The 14,184-nt window shown below is 44.1% G+C and overlaps 1 pseudogene; it reads right to left on the bottom strand.

Annotated features, from left to right (window-relative positions):
• Positions 1–1,401, bottom strand: part of LOC137148204 (nuclear GTPase SLIP-GC-like) — a 41,171-nt pseudogene extending 39,770 nt beyond the window's left edge.
• Positions 1,402–14,184: the final 12,783 nt, after the last annotated feature.

Raw genomic sequence — 14,184 nt, 5'->3', positions numbered from 1 at the left:
GCTTGGTATGAGGCCTAAGGCTGAACTCAAGTCAAGCCCTGCTAATACAAAGAAGAGTTAGCAAAAGTCAGGCCCTGCCCTGTTACGAAGCAGATGCCTGCTGTCAGATTCACTACCCACTACATGAACTTGGCAAGAACAGGGCTGGTGTTGCAAAAACACATGCACTTCTGGGCACTAAATATTCACAGAAACACATTCCAGAAGGATGGTACCAGAGCACTCCGATATACGGCTATGGTGTGAACACACTCCCCGAAGGTGACACAAGGACACACTGACCCTCTTAAAGATAAGGTCAGGATGACAGGGGATGGATAGAGATGTTTTGATCAAATCGACAGGTACAAGGTGGTCACTCACCACGTCAGAGGGGCAATACATAATTTATTTGTATCAAAGTATAAAAGAGGAATCTCGAAGGGGATGTCTTTGTCCAGCCGAGGGGGGAATGGAAAGTCCTGCCATTCACTGAACTGGTCCATTGCTACGGGCATACGTGTGTCAGTGGTCCTGTTGAGTCTATGGGATACTAGGATTCTGCTTCGTCGATAATTAACCTGCCAATGTGCCTTTGTTAATGAAACGGATCTGTCATCTATTTTGGTAGTTCCAGCAAGGTTCGCTGGGCTGGCTATCTGCGCAGAGCCAATGTCGCACAAAGAACACACACACGCAGCCAACAACTGACTACAGGCCCTAGTTCGTGTCTTACGACTTTGTTTTATGTCACCATTTGTTTCCATCCCTCACACTTGTTTCCAGTGGAATCGCCAGGCTTTCTTAAACTAATTCCCTTTTGTTTTGCTAGGATTGAACTGAAGTGCTGTGTGAGGAGATGGAGAGCTGGGCTAAGGTAAAACTGGGCTGGGAACAGAGAATCTGGGATTTCTGTGGGGGTCCAGTGACCAGGGGCTGGATACCAGAGTGGGACACTTTGAAGGCACTCGGGGCTGGCATGCGTATATGGTCAGTCTGCAGGGCAGGGCAGACTGGTGTAGCCCAGAGGGGGGTGCTTGGGCAGCTGACAGGCTGGTTGTATTCCAGGGCCAACGCCCAGCTCACAGCCCTGGGTGACCCGAGAAGCATCACACCTTCGATGGAATGCCGCGGCCCTGATGCCCCCTGCTGCCAGTGCCACAAAGCAGCCACATGAATATGGGCTGTGCAGCCTTGCACCCGACCCCTGGGGAGGGAAAATGGCTTCTGTGCCTCCACCACAGCCAGGGCTGGGTCCAGTTTTACCCTCTCCCCAAAGCCCTGAGTATTGCAGGCACAGCTCCCCACTGTCAGCAGGGGCTGGCAGTGTTTCATACTTACAGGTGTTCAGGGACTCTTGCTCCTCCAACACGAATGCTGGATACTTGTCCAACTTCCTCTTGTTCTTGGCAGGTGATGATACATTTATATCTTCCCACTCGGCACCTTTTCAGATTAAAGAGGCATCCTCGTTAGCACAATCACACTAGAGATGGGCATAGGTTACAAAGCTCCCTAATAAATGACCTGAGGTTCAGTACAGATGGCATGAGAAGACACTGACCCATTCATAGGTATAAATCCATCACTGTTATTTGCATTACAGTATTGGTAGAGGCCGGGACTGTGCTAGGTACTGTATAAACACTAAGACCTGGCCACAGTTATTCATAAAAACAGCCATTCTGGGTCAGACCAATTGGTCCATCTAGCCCAGGATCCTGTCTTCCGACAGTGGCCAATGCCAGATACTTCAGAGGGAATGAACAGAACAGGTAATCATCAAACGATCCACCCCCTATCACCCATTCCCAGCTTCTGGCAAACAGGCTAGTGACACTGCAGAGCATGGCTTTGCATCCCTGCCCATCCTGGCTAATAGCCATTGATGGACCTATGTTCCATGAACTTATCCAGTTCTTTTTTGAACCCTCTTATAGTCTGGGCCTTCACAACATCCTCTGGCAAGGAGTTCACAGGTTGACGAACACAAAATACTACTTTTTGCTTGTTTTAAACCTGCTGTCTATTAATTGCATTTGGTGACTTTTAGTTCTTGTGTTATGAGGAGTAAATAACAATTCCCTATTCACTTTCTCCACACCAGTCATGATTTTATAGACATCTATCATATGCCCCCTTAGTCATCTCTTTTCCAAGCTGAAAAGTCCTAGTCTTATTCATCTCTCCTTATATGGAAACTGTTCCATACCCCAGTCATTTTTGTTGCCATTTCCTGTACCTTTTCCAATTATCTTTTTTGAGATGGGGTAACCACAGCTGTATGCAGTATTCAAGATGTGGGTGTACCATGGATTTATATAGAGGCAATATGATATTTTCTGTCTTATTATCTATCCCTTTCCTCATGATTTCCAACATTCGGTTAGCTTTTTTGATTGCCACTCCATATTGAGTGGATGTTTTCAGATGTAGCCTGATTTTCAGTGTATTAGTTATTTAATGGGGTTATAGGTTTGCCAATTGCTTGGATTAGAAGGTTCTTGTCCCTGAATCAGGCTCCAGAAGAATTTATATAGGGACCCCGGGGTGTACAACAGGAAGTTTCTTAGTGATAACCAAATTTGTATAATTTTATAAGTTTTATTAAGATAACATACAATGATAGACAAATAACTGATATAGAGAAAATGAACAATCAAATGGATAATGGATAATACAATCTTAATTTTAAAGACTCCTATGATATATATATTTCTATGATATGCTTTGGATTAATGTACTTACGCTGTGGTTGAGAGAGATGTTTGATTCCTCAACTCTTAAGTAGAAGGGTGGAATAAGCACTGCTAGAGAGCTAAGAACTATAAACTAAGACTACAAATAAGACTATAAAATGAAGAAGGAAAATCTTAACACAAACTAAAGAAACTTCAAGCAGGAGTAGATGACGATCGCCCCAAATAGCACGATCTTCCCCTTCTTATACCCCAAGAATATGGGTCCTCCTTCTAAGTCCATATTTGGATTTTCCACCGCCAAATTATTGGGGTATGCATACTCTATAGGCCAGCAGGTTCATGAATATTAAGGATATCCATGACATTTTTACTTCCCATTTCAAAGATTCCATGACTTCATCTTTGTGGGTTTTGTGGTGTACTAGTTTGGGCCTGACATCATTACTTTCAATACGTGTGTAGGTCAAAGTTCCCCAGTACGTCTGCTAACTACTATATCATCTATGCAAAAACATGACCATATATGTCTTGTTTTTCCTATACGTCAAAACTTTCAACACTAGTTCCCAAATATGTGTATAATAATTACGTAGCTGTCATACAGGATGTGGCCTGTAAGGTATATTACAGCAAAATATATATACATTTATAACTCTATTATAATCATACGTAAATCTATAAGAAAAGATATATATCTCTATATAATGCAAGCAAGCAGGCTAGTTCTATAGGCTACACAGAGAACTATCTACAATGACTCCAACATCTCTTTCTTGAGTGGTAACAGTTAATTTAGACCCCATCATTTTATATGTACAGTTGTGATTATGTTTTCCAATGTGCATTATTTTGCATTTATCAACATTGAATTTCATCTGCCATTTTGCTGCCCAGTCACCCAGTTTTGTGAGATCCCTTTTTACTCCTCGCAGTCTGCTTTGGACTTACCTATATTGAGTAGTCGTTGTATGATCTGCAAATGTTGCCACCTCACTGTTTACCTCTTTTTCCAGATCATTTATAAATATGTTGAACAGTGCTGGTCCCAGTACAGACCCTAGGGGACACCATTATTTACCTCTTGCCCTGTGAACTGAACATGTATTACTACCTTTTGTTTCCTATCTTTTAACCAGTTACTGATCCACGAGAGGACCTTCCCTCTTAACCCATGACTACTTACTTTACTTAAGAGCCTTTGATGAGTGACCTTGTCAAAGGCTTTCTGAAAATCTAAGTACACTATATCCATTGGATCACTCTTGTCCACATGCTTGTTAACTCCCTCAAAGAACTCTAGTAGATTGGTGAGGCATGATTTTCCTTAACAAAAAACCATGTTGACTTTTTCCAACAAATTGTGTTCATCTGTGTGTGTGTGTGTGTGTGTGTGTGTGTGTGTGTGTGTGTGTGTGTGTGTGTGTGTGTGTGTGTGTGTGTGTGTGTGTGTGTGTGTGTGTGTGTGTGTGTGTGATAATTCTGTTCTTTACTGTAGTTTCAAACAATTGGCCCAGTACTGAAATTAGGCTTACTGGCCTATAATTACTGGGGTCGCCTCTGGAACCTTTTTAAAAAATTGGCATCACATCAGCGATCCTTCAGTCATCTGGTACAGAAGCTGATTTAATGATAGGTTACATACCACAGTTAGTAGTTCTGCAATTTCACATTTGAGTTCCTTCAGAACACTTGGGTCATACCATCTGTTCCTGGTGACTTATTACTGTTTAATTTAACAATTTGTTCCAAAACCTCCTCTAATGACTCCTTGATCTGGCACACTTCCTCAGATTTGTCACCTAAAAAGAATGGCTCAGGTTTGGGAATCTCCCTCACACCCTCAGCCATGAAGACTGATGCAAAGAATTCAATTAATTTTTCTGCAATGGTCTTATCGCCTTGAGTGCTTCTTTAGCATCTCGATCTCCCACTGGCCCCACTGATTCTTTACCAGGCTTCCTGCTTTTGATATACTTAAAAAAAATTTTGCCGTTAATTTTTGTGTCTTTGGCTAGCTGTTCTTCAAATTCTTTTTTGGTCTTCCTAATTATGTTTTTACACTTCACTTGCCAGAGTTTATGCTCCTTTCTATTTTCCTCAATAGGATTTAACTTCCACTTTTTAATGGATGCCTTTTTGTCTCTAACTGCTTCTTTTATTTTGTTGTTTAGCAATGATGGCACTTTTTTGGTTCTCTCACAATTTTTTTAATTTGGGGTATATATTTAAATTGAGCGTCTATTATGGTGTCTTTAAAAAGTTTCCATGCAGTTTGCAGCTATTTCACTTTTGCACTATACCTTTTACTTTCTGTTCAACTAACTTCCTCATATTTGTGTAGTTTCCCTTTCTGAAACTAAATGCTACCATGGTGGGCTGCTTTGGTGTCCCCCTCCCCTCCCAAGGATGTTAAATTTTATTATGTTTTGGTCACTATTACCAAGCGGTTCAGCTATATTCACCTCTTGGACCAGATCCTGTGCTCCACTTAGAACTAAATCAAAAATTGCTTTTCTTCTTGTGGGTCCAGGACTAGCTGCTCCAATAAACAGTCATTGAAGGTGTAAAGAAACTTTATCTCTGCATCCAGTCCTGCTGTGACATGCACCCACTCAATATAGGGAGAGTTGAAATCCCCCATTATCACTGAGTTTTTTATTTTTATAGCCTCTCTAATCTCCCTGAGCATTTCACAGTCACTATCGCCAATCTGGTCAGGTGGTCGGTCGTATATCCCTACTGCTATATTCTTATTATTCAAGCATGGAATTACTATCCATAGAGATTCTATGGCACAGTTTGGTTAATTTTAGATTTTTACTTAATTTGACTCCATGCCTTCATCACTTCTTGGCTGGACACAGGAATGCAATAAACCAGGCCATGAAACCTTCAGCACTTCGGACACTCCAACTAGTACAAAATGCTGCAGCATGTCATCACACCTGTCCTCTGTTCCCTACACTGTGTCTCCATAGAAGCTAGTGTCAAGTTTAAGGTCTCAGTCCTTGTCTTCAAGGCGCACCATGACCTGGGCCCGGATACCTAAAAGAACATCTAAAGCTGTGTGACGAAGACCGTGGTTGGTAACTTTGCTCCTCTGGCAGAATGGAAGCAAAGCTTGTCTGTGCAGGAAACAGAACTTTCTCCAGGGGTGGTCCGAGGTTGTGGAATGAACTCCCCCAAGAGAACGGACGACCATAACAAATTTCACCACTTTCTGTGTCAAGTGCAAAGCGCACTTCCTTGGCCTTGCCTTCTCTGTAGAAATAGGTACATTGAACAAATAATAATAAAAACTCCTACCAAAGCAAGTCATTCCATTCCATACACGTCTCCCTCTTGGGAGAGGATGAGAGAACAAACATCATGTGACAGATGTACAGTTATGTTGCTTAATGCACCACTGGAAGATGCTCATATACTATGGTGACGAGCATGGTATAATGCACCAGTATGGAATAGAATACGAGAAAGTCTTGGTTGAAAAGCTTTCGGTCTGAATAGAAATGAATGGAAAAAGTAGGAGAAAGGAAGTGTTATCATCTCTCTTTACAGATGGGGACTGAAGTACAGAGAGATTCAGGCTGAGATCTTCAAAAATGCCAAAGGTTAACTGCAATGAGAATTTGGTGTCCAAATGCCTTATGCAGCTTTAAAAACCTCAGCCTGAGTGACTTGCCCAAGGAGTCTGCCTGAGCTGGGAATTAATCCCAGGTGGCCTCTCAGGGCCTCAGCTGCAACGCTATTCCAGTGTTGCTGACTCTCATAATATCTGGTGTTTTTATTAAAGCTCCAGCTCCTGGAGGCATGTGATTTCACAAGCACCTCAACTTGCTTTTGTAAATTTTAAAAAGTTTCTAGACTTCATGATAGCAAAGAGAAGTTTGAAAACACATCCCAAATGCAACGCAAAGATTCAAAAAGCAGATGCATATAAAGACAAAATATATCATCATTTTTTATATTCTCATATGAGAGACCTGACTCATGATTTTTGAATACTTGATATTAGCTGTGGTGCCATTCTCCCTCTCTGTCAGCTCCCTAAATTACCCTCTTCCGTGGTGCTGAACAACTAATCTACATGTATCTATCACAGCTCAGCTTTGCGTTTGTATTGGATTTATTTATATATTTTGCTAACTAAAAAATTTCCTTAAACAGATGAAAAGAATGTGAAAAGGATTTGGGGAATTTGATTGTTATTTTATTCTTCATGAATTTTAGTTTATATTAGTTTGCAAGTGTGTCTTTCAAACCCTGTCAGCTTTAATTTCTGCATTAGCAGCGAGAAAAAGAACGAATTAGATAACTGCCTAATCAAATATAATCCGCATGATTTATAACAGCTTTAGAAATGAAATCCGAACACTGATCATCATTAATTACTTCCATACTCATTGCTTTGCCACATAAAAACACGCTCACATCCTGTGTAAAGCCCGTGTCACACAAAGTCAGACTACATGATCAGAATGGTCCCTTCTCGACTTGGAATCTGTGAATCTAAGAGGTGGACTTGTAACACACACAAGCCACTGGGTTACCTTTCCTGCAACTGGCTGAAAGGCCAGTGTGGACACAGGTCATTAATGGAACTTGATTGCTTTTCTGCGGTGTACCTGCACCCTCTCGGATTAGGCTGGGGTGAGATACCTAATCTGAGGCTGACTCCAGCAGGATAAGTCTGTAGTACTGCAGGTACACACACCCTTTGTGGTTTTCTGGGTGGAGCAATCTACAGCTCCTGACATTCACCAATCACAAAACAATCTGATCCTTCTGACAAGTCTAATTAGTCTAATCCAAACAGCCCTGCCTGGGGGAAAAGCCAACATGTCTCCATTCAAAAACCAGGAGCACCAAAGTAAGAGAGGAGATCAAAGCCAGGGATCTTCTGTGTCAGGTCTTTTATGAGGTATTTATTAGTCCTCTTTATAACAACAGCCCTGAACATATTTGAAGACTGTTGTCAGAGTTCCCCTCAGGCTTCTTTTCTCCAGATTAAACATGCCCAGTTATTTTTAACCTTTCCTCACAGGTCAGATGTTCAAAATCTTTTATCTTTTTTATTGTTCTTCTCTGAACTCTCTACAGTTTGTCAGCATCCCAGGCCTCCTCAGTGCAGAGCAGAGCAAGACAATTACCTCCGGTCTCTTACATACGACACTCCTGTTAATACATCCCAGAACGATATTAGCCTTTTTCACAACTGCATCACACTCTTGACTCATATTCAATTTCTGATCTACTATAACCCCCAGCTCTTTTTCAGCAGTACTACTGTCTCACGGGTGATGCCCCATTTTGTAGTTGTGCATTTCATTTTCTTCTTTGTAAGCGAAGTACTCTGTAACTGTCTTTATTGAATTTCATCTTGTTGAATGCAGACCAATTTCCAATGTGTCGGGGTTGTTATTAATTCTAATGCTATCCTCCAGGTGCTAGCAAACCATCCCAGCTTTGCATCATCCGCACATTTTATAAGCATGCTCTCCACTCCATTATCCAAGTCATTCATGAAAATGCCGACTAATAACTAACCGTTGTGGGACCGCTCTCAAACATCCTCTCGGATTGACAGCTATTGGTAAACTATTGGTAACTATTCTTTGAGTCGGTCCTTCAACCAGTGTTGCACCCACCTGAGAGCAATTTCATCTAGACCACATTTCCCTAGTTTGCTTAAGAGAATGTCACATGGGACTGCACCAGTAGCCTTACTAAAATCAAGACGTATCACGTGTACAGCTTCCCCTCATCCTCTAGGCCAATAACCCCATCAAAGAAAGAAAATTTGATTGGTTTGGCATGACCATTTCTTGACAAATCCATGCTGGTTATTACTTATAACCCTATTGCTTAATAAGTTGTTCCAGCATCTCTCCAGGTATTGAAGGTAGGCTGACTGGTCTAGAATTCCTTGGGTCCTCATTCAGTATTGAAAAGTTGACTCCAGCTTCTGATCGGCCCATGTGACCAGCCTCCATCGCCGACTTGTTAAATTTCCAAACAAGCACCGTACTCCCGTGCAGCCCCTTGTGCTTGGGAAAAGTTTTAAGCATCCACAAAACTACTTCATAATCCACCTGTAACAGGTTTCACTTACAGGCTGGTAGGTCGTAACCCGACAGTCCTTTCACCCCTTTAGTCCCATGTGCATGTGTGGTCACTGGTTGACACACAATGTGTGTGGGAGAATGACTGTACTTGGAGTGTCCTGGGGGCAAGCCACCTGGAAATCAGCAGGCCTAACAGTAAAACTGCAGCCCATCAATTCCTGGTGCTGTGGGGTTCTCCTGGACTGAGGTGGGGGGTAGGTAGTGGGTACCGGGCCCTCCCTCTCCACTGAGTCCCAGCCCAGTGACCTAGAGGGAGAGGCATGGAATGTCTTGGTTGCTCTTCCTGGTGCATCTGGCCAACCGCCCCTGGACTGCTTCCTACCTCCCTCAGCTCTTTCAGTCTGGGGTGTGCTCATAGCCCCCTGTTCCCCAGCAGGGAGTTCTCACTCTCAACAGCTCAGGCAGCCAAATAATCAAATGTCAGGGGCAAGATCCTCAGCTAAGTTGGCAGATCTTTGCTGTCTTCAATGCAGCCACACCAATTTGTACCCACTGAGGATCTAGCCCAGATCTTAAGTAGGTTTCAACCTTGATCTGACATTAACAGCTCAGCTCTCGCTCTCTGAAAAGCTTAACACAGTCGGAAACAGAACACTTCTTTGTTTTTCACTGCTGGGCTTAGAGGTTTCGTCCTGGCACCCATCACTGTGGTATCTCAGAGCCTCTCAGGCAGGGATGCCATTTAGAGAGGGCAGGGGGGACACCTGCCCCCTACGAGTTTCGTACCAGAGGTTTGCTTGTGACCATGTCCTAGTCCTAGATGGAGCTCTTACCTGCAGCACCGTGAAGCAAGGTCCCCTCCTCTATGAGTCCTGGCTCCCGTGGTCAGTTTCCACCACTGCTTTACCTCACCTACACATCACCCTCGGCTGCCTCCACCAATCAGCAGCTGAGTTGATATGGAGTGACAATCCTCCTAACCAACCACAACATTCTACTGTCCTCCCTGTCCTGCCTCTTCTCCATATAAGCACCGCCCATCAAGGCCGGAAGGGACCATTCAGAATGCTCCAGAGGTTAGGGCCCCAGTCCACTGGGCTGTAACTTATGGGGTGTGGGGATATATGCAAATATACTCCCACCATGGGCCAATCAGGAGCAACAGAGGCAGGACCCCATGAGAAAACTAGGAGGAGAGGGCTGGCTCCTCCAATTAGGAGCTGAGGGGGTGTGCCCTAGCCACTCTGGGAAGTGGATCTTGTCCCGATCCCTGCAATCGGGCACAAGGGGTGTTTCCATTCTCTTCCAATACGAAGTGAGGAAGGGAACTCGCACAGCTGAGCCCAGTGGGGTCTAATGGCGGCAGGCCGATGCAGGTGACTTAACCAGCCCGGAGCAAAGAGAAGGGGGTCAGCCCCTGGGAGGGGCAGTGAGCAGGGCCTCTGGGGGTGGGGAAGACAAGGAATGGGTCAGTCAGGGTGGGACACAGGGTCCTCAGTGGTGGTGGGAGGGAAGAAGCAGAGGGTCCCTTGTGGTGGTGGTGGGGAGCAGAGGGAAAAGAGGGTTCTCCATGATGATGGTGGGAAGGAGAGGGGGAGGGCTCCCAGTGGGGGGGGGGGTTGGAGCTGGGCGGGGCAGTGGGGTGGGAAAAGGGGAGTCAATCTCCAGGGGAAGGGACAGGTGAGGGCATAGGGTTGTGCCCTGAGGGAGGAGGCAGTGAGTGTGGGAGTGCACAAAACAGCAAACTTGTGTATCTGATATCTGAGTTAAGGCTCCAAAACCGATACCTCAAGGCTTGGGATAAGGAACAACTTGTGTATTATCTCCTGATTGCTCTAAACTTACGTATAAACTTAAACTATGGCATGAATAGTTGTTAGTATATATTTTTCTTTCTTTACACAGGAATTAGATACTGGGCTCCTGTCAGCTAGTTTCTAAGTTATCTGCAAAAAGACCGAGAGTTTTCAGGTGCCTAAATTGCCCCTGGAATCATGGTTAAAGTTGCCCTCCCCCCTCCAATCTAAAATGGTGCCCCGGCTCCCAGGTTAATTACATTAACATAGCAAGGCCCCTAGTGGTCTCTTTAAGCCTCAAAAGGTACATCTACACAGCGATTAAATACGAGCGGCTGGCCCGGGTCTGCTGCTTCAGGCTACAGGGCTGTAAACTTGCTCGGTCGACATTTAGGCTGGAGCAGGAGCCTGTGTTCTGGGCCTCCGTGAGGAGGGAGAGTCCCTGAGAGCAAGCTCATGCCCGAACATCTACACGGCAATTTTTAGCCCCTCAGCCTGCGTCAGCTGACCTGGGTGAGGTCTTTTATTCCAGAATGGCTGAACAGATTGTCCTCACACTTCCAGCTTCCCCCCTGCACCCTGACCAAGCAGGGAAAAATCTCGTATTTCAGAAAGTTATGAGCAAGTGAGAGAAAGGGGTTAACACTGAGATCCTGGGCCAAATCTCCAGTGGCTGTAAATCAGTGTGTGCAGATCTACACCAACTGGGGATCTGTTCCTACACGCGTAACAATGTTCACGCTAAGAGTACGGTTGTAGAGTGCATCATCTTACCTGGGAATTCAGGTCTGCTGCTCGCCATTCTAGTAGACCAGTTCCAAAGTCATGAGCTGACACTGGGTTGTTAGTGCTTTTATAACCAGGCTGTATTCAGATTCAAATAAGATTGAGGATGACTCTGCAAGGCGTAGTTATGATAAGACCTGCCTTAGGTGGAGGAAAAATGAGTCACATTCTTAACTGATTTGCTTTGTGTTTAATCACCTGCATCATTAGCTTGTGGCATTTCCACCCTCTCAGCATTTCCACAGCAATTCTCTTATTACATGGGATGCTTGGACCATGTTTACACTGGGAATTTGTACCAATTCCAGCCAGCAGTGTAACTGCACCAATGTCTTTCACAGCAACTACAGTCAGAGACAGACTTAACCCTACCCACAGCTGCCCAAAGAGCATTCTCCAGACTGCTTGATGGCCCATCAAGGGCAATCAGCTATACGATGGCACATGGTGAAAAGCCATGAGTCAGCAGGACACGCCTGGGGACAGGGGACTCCAAGTGCTTTTCCATGCCCAGGTGCTGTGTGCTTGTGTTTGGGACAAGCCACATGGCAAAGGACATAAAAGGCAGCTTCACCATCTCCATTTTGTCTTCATTCCTGCTTCTTACCTCTGGACCAGCTTCTCTACATCTGAAGCTTTGAACAAAGGACTGACAGACCCATCCAGGTACTGGATGCACTCCAGAGGACATTTACAAGCCAGCAAACTCACCAGTGCTGCTAAGAACCTGATATATGGACTATAAAGTCATATGTATATATCTGATTGCTTTGATCATTTAACATTTCTCTTCTTGTGTGTCTTTTCTTTTAAAATAAACCTTTAGTTTTAGATACTGAAGGGTTGGCTGGCAGTGTGGTATTTTGGGTAAGATCTAAACGTATATTAATCTGGTCATGTGGATGATCCCTAGGGATCAGAAGAATATTTTGTAAAGAGGATAGAGTTTTCAATAACGTCTCTCTTTACTGGCCCTAGTTGCTGATTGGGAGGCAGAGACTGAAATGCAATAAAGAGGGTTGTCTGATTTCTTTTTGGGCTTCTTGATAATCAGTGTGGGGAATCAGGAGCACTGTTTGTGATCAGTTGATGAATCTAACTTTAGTGTTAGCCATCAGTTTGAGAGAATCTGTTCTCCTTTCGCAGACTGCCCTGACCTTCATATTTTCAGGTGGACAACCCTAGGTACATTGGGTCACTTTACATAAAGGAGATTTTTGTATAGATGGGTATCAAGTACACCGGAATATGAACTGAACTAGCTTTTGGATAGTTTAGGATAGGAATGTCCACAGATGTCTGACCACAAGAAAGCCATGGTAACTAATTGATGTTTATTCTAATAAGCTTGAGGTAAAAGGCCTAGTAACCTATAAGGGAAGGGAACCCCGATATTAGTAGGGTGAGGAAATACAATAATAAAGAAAGGGAGAAACCCCTACTGAATATTCATTAGGCATAATGGTGTCAGCATAACATATTATAATAAGTTGTATCCCAGCCTGTGGTTTGGGGAGGGAGAGAGGTGGCCCTTGAGAGGTGCCAGGATGACAGTCACTGGCGATGGCGATGAGAAAGGTGATGGTGATGAGGAAGATAATGGTTAACATTTCAGCTTGTTCTGCAAGGGATGCTGTGAGTATACGGATGTCCAAATGCACATTCTGTATTATCTGTCCACCATGCTGGGTTGGTGACTGCTGACTGTACTAATAAAACTATTACAAATCTTAGCTCTGCATCTTTTGCTGGTTGGCCACTCAAGCCAGCTCACACAGTGACAATCTCCCTTGCCTTCTGATTGGCCAGGCCGCTTGCCACTCACTCACCCCACCCAGGCCCTGCAGGCCAACTGGCCAATCACGCTGCTGATCAATCCCAAAACCCACCTCTCATTGGCTCCCCTACTCATGATGACCCCGGTGTGTATCCCGCTTCTTCTGGATACTGCTTGGCTGCCTTTCCCAGTGTGCTGTACCTCTCCCCCCAAGTCGGGTGGAAAGTGAAGAGAGTGTGGGCCAATCAGGGATGAGGCAGGGAAAGGGTCTGAGAGTCCAGGTGGAAAACGAGGTACCAGCTATACGATGACCACAGTAAACAATCCAAATAATTTCAACCTCACCTCATGTGAGAGCTTTGCCATGCCCCTAATAATTCTCATCACCCTTCTCTGAACCCTGGCTAATTCGGCCATGTCCTTTTCCAGATGTGATCTATTTTGCCTACTTCTACATTTCACCAGAAACATGCTTTGGGGCTGAAATGTCTTATGATCCCCATCCCCTAAAAAGGAGATTTAAGTTTAAAGAGACACTGGGTGGTAATTTCAGATCAAAATAGCCCTCTTAATTAAAAAGATAAATAAAATTATTCAAATACAAAGCTCAATATTAATAAAAACGTGTCTATTTGCTTATATATTGCATGAATAACTACAGATTTACAGATTCTAGCATGAAAATTGATCGTCTTATATGATAAGGATAAATCATGCATGCAAATTGTGCCCCGAAGTCTTGAAATGGGCTAAAAATGCAATAAAAATTAGGTATTCAAAAGTTTAATAAATGAAGGGGGGGCACCGAAGATACTCCTCGCGTGGGGCATCGTTTGGTCTAAGGCCAGCCCTGTCTGCAGCAGCTAGTGCTGGCCATTGTTCGAGATGAGAGAATGGCTATATGGACCCTGATCTGATCCAGGCTGTCAATTCCAGTGTTCCTAAATTAGGTACCTAAATCCATATCAAGGTGCCTAAATTAAAGGGGCCAGAAGAGGTGTGGTGCACCCACAGACTGCAAGGAACCAGCAATTTTTTGCAACTATTGAAGTGACCAAACTTGCCCAAACAGAATTTCA

This window comes from Emydura macquarii, unplaced genomic scaffold (assembly GCF_026122565.2).
Source record: "Emydura macquarii macquarii isolate MOO-44397 ecotype Brisbane River unplaced genomic scaffold, CSIRO-AGI_Emac_v2 contig_596, whole genome shotgun sequence".
NCBI classification, from domain to species: domain Eukaryota; kingdom Metazoa; phylum Chordata; order Testudines; family Chelidae; genus Emydura; species Emydura macquarii.
Note: the sequence above shows the minus strand (reverse complement) of the source record. Positions and strands in the feature narration are given on the sequence as shown.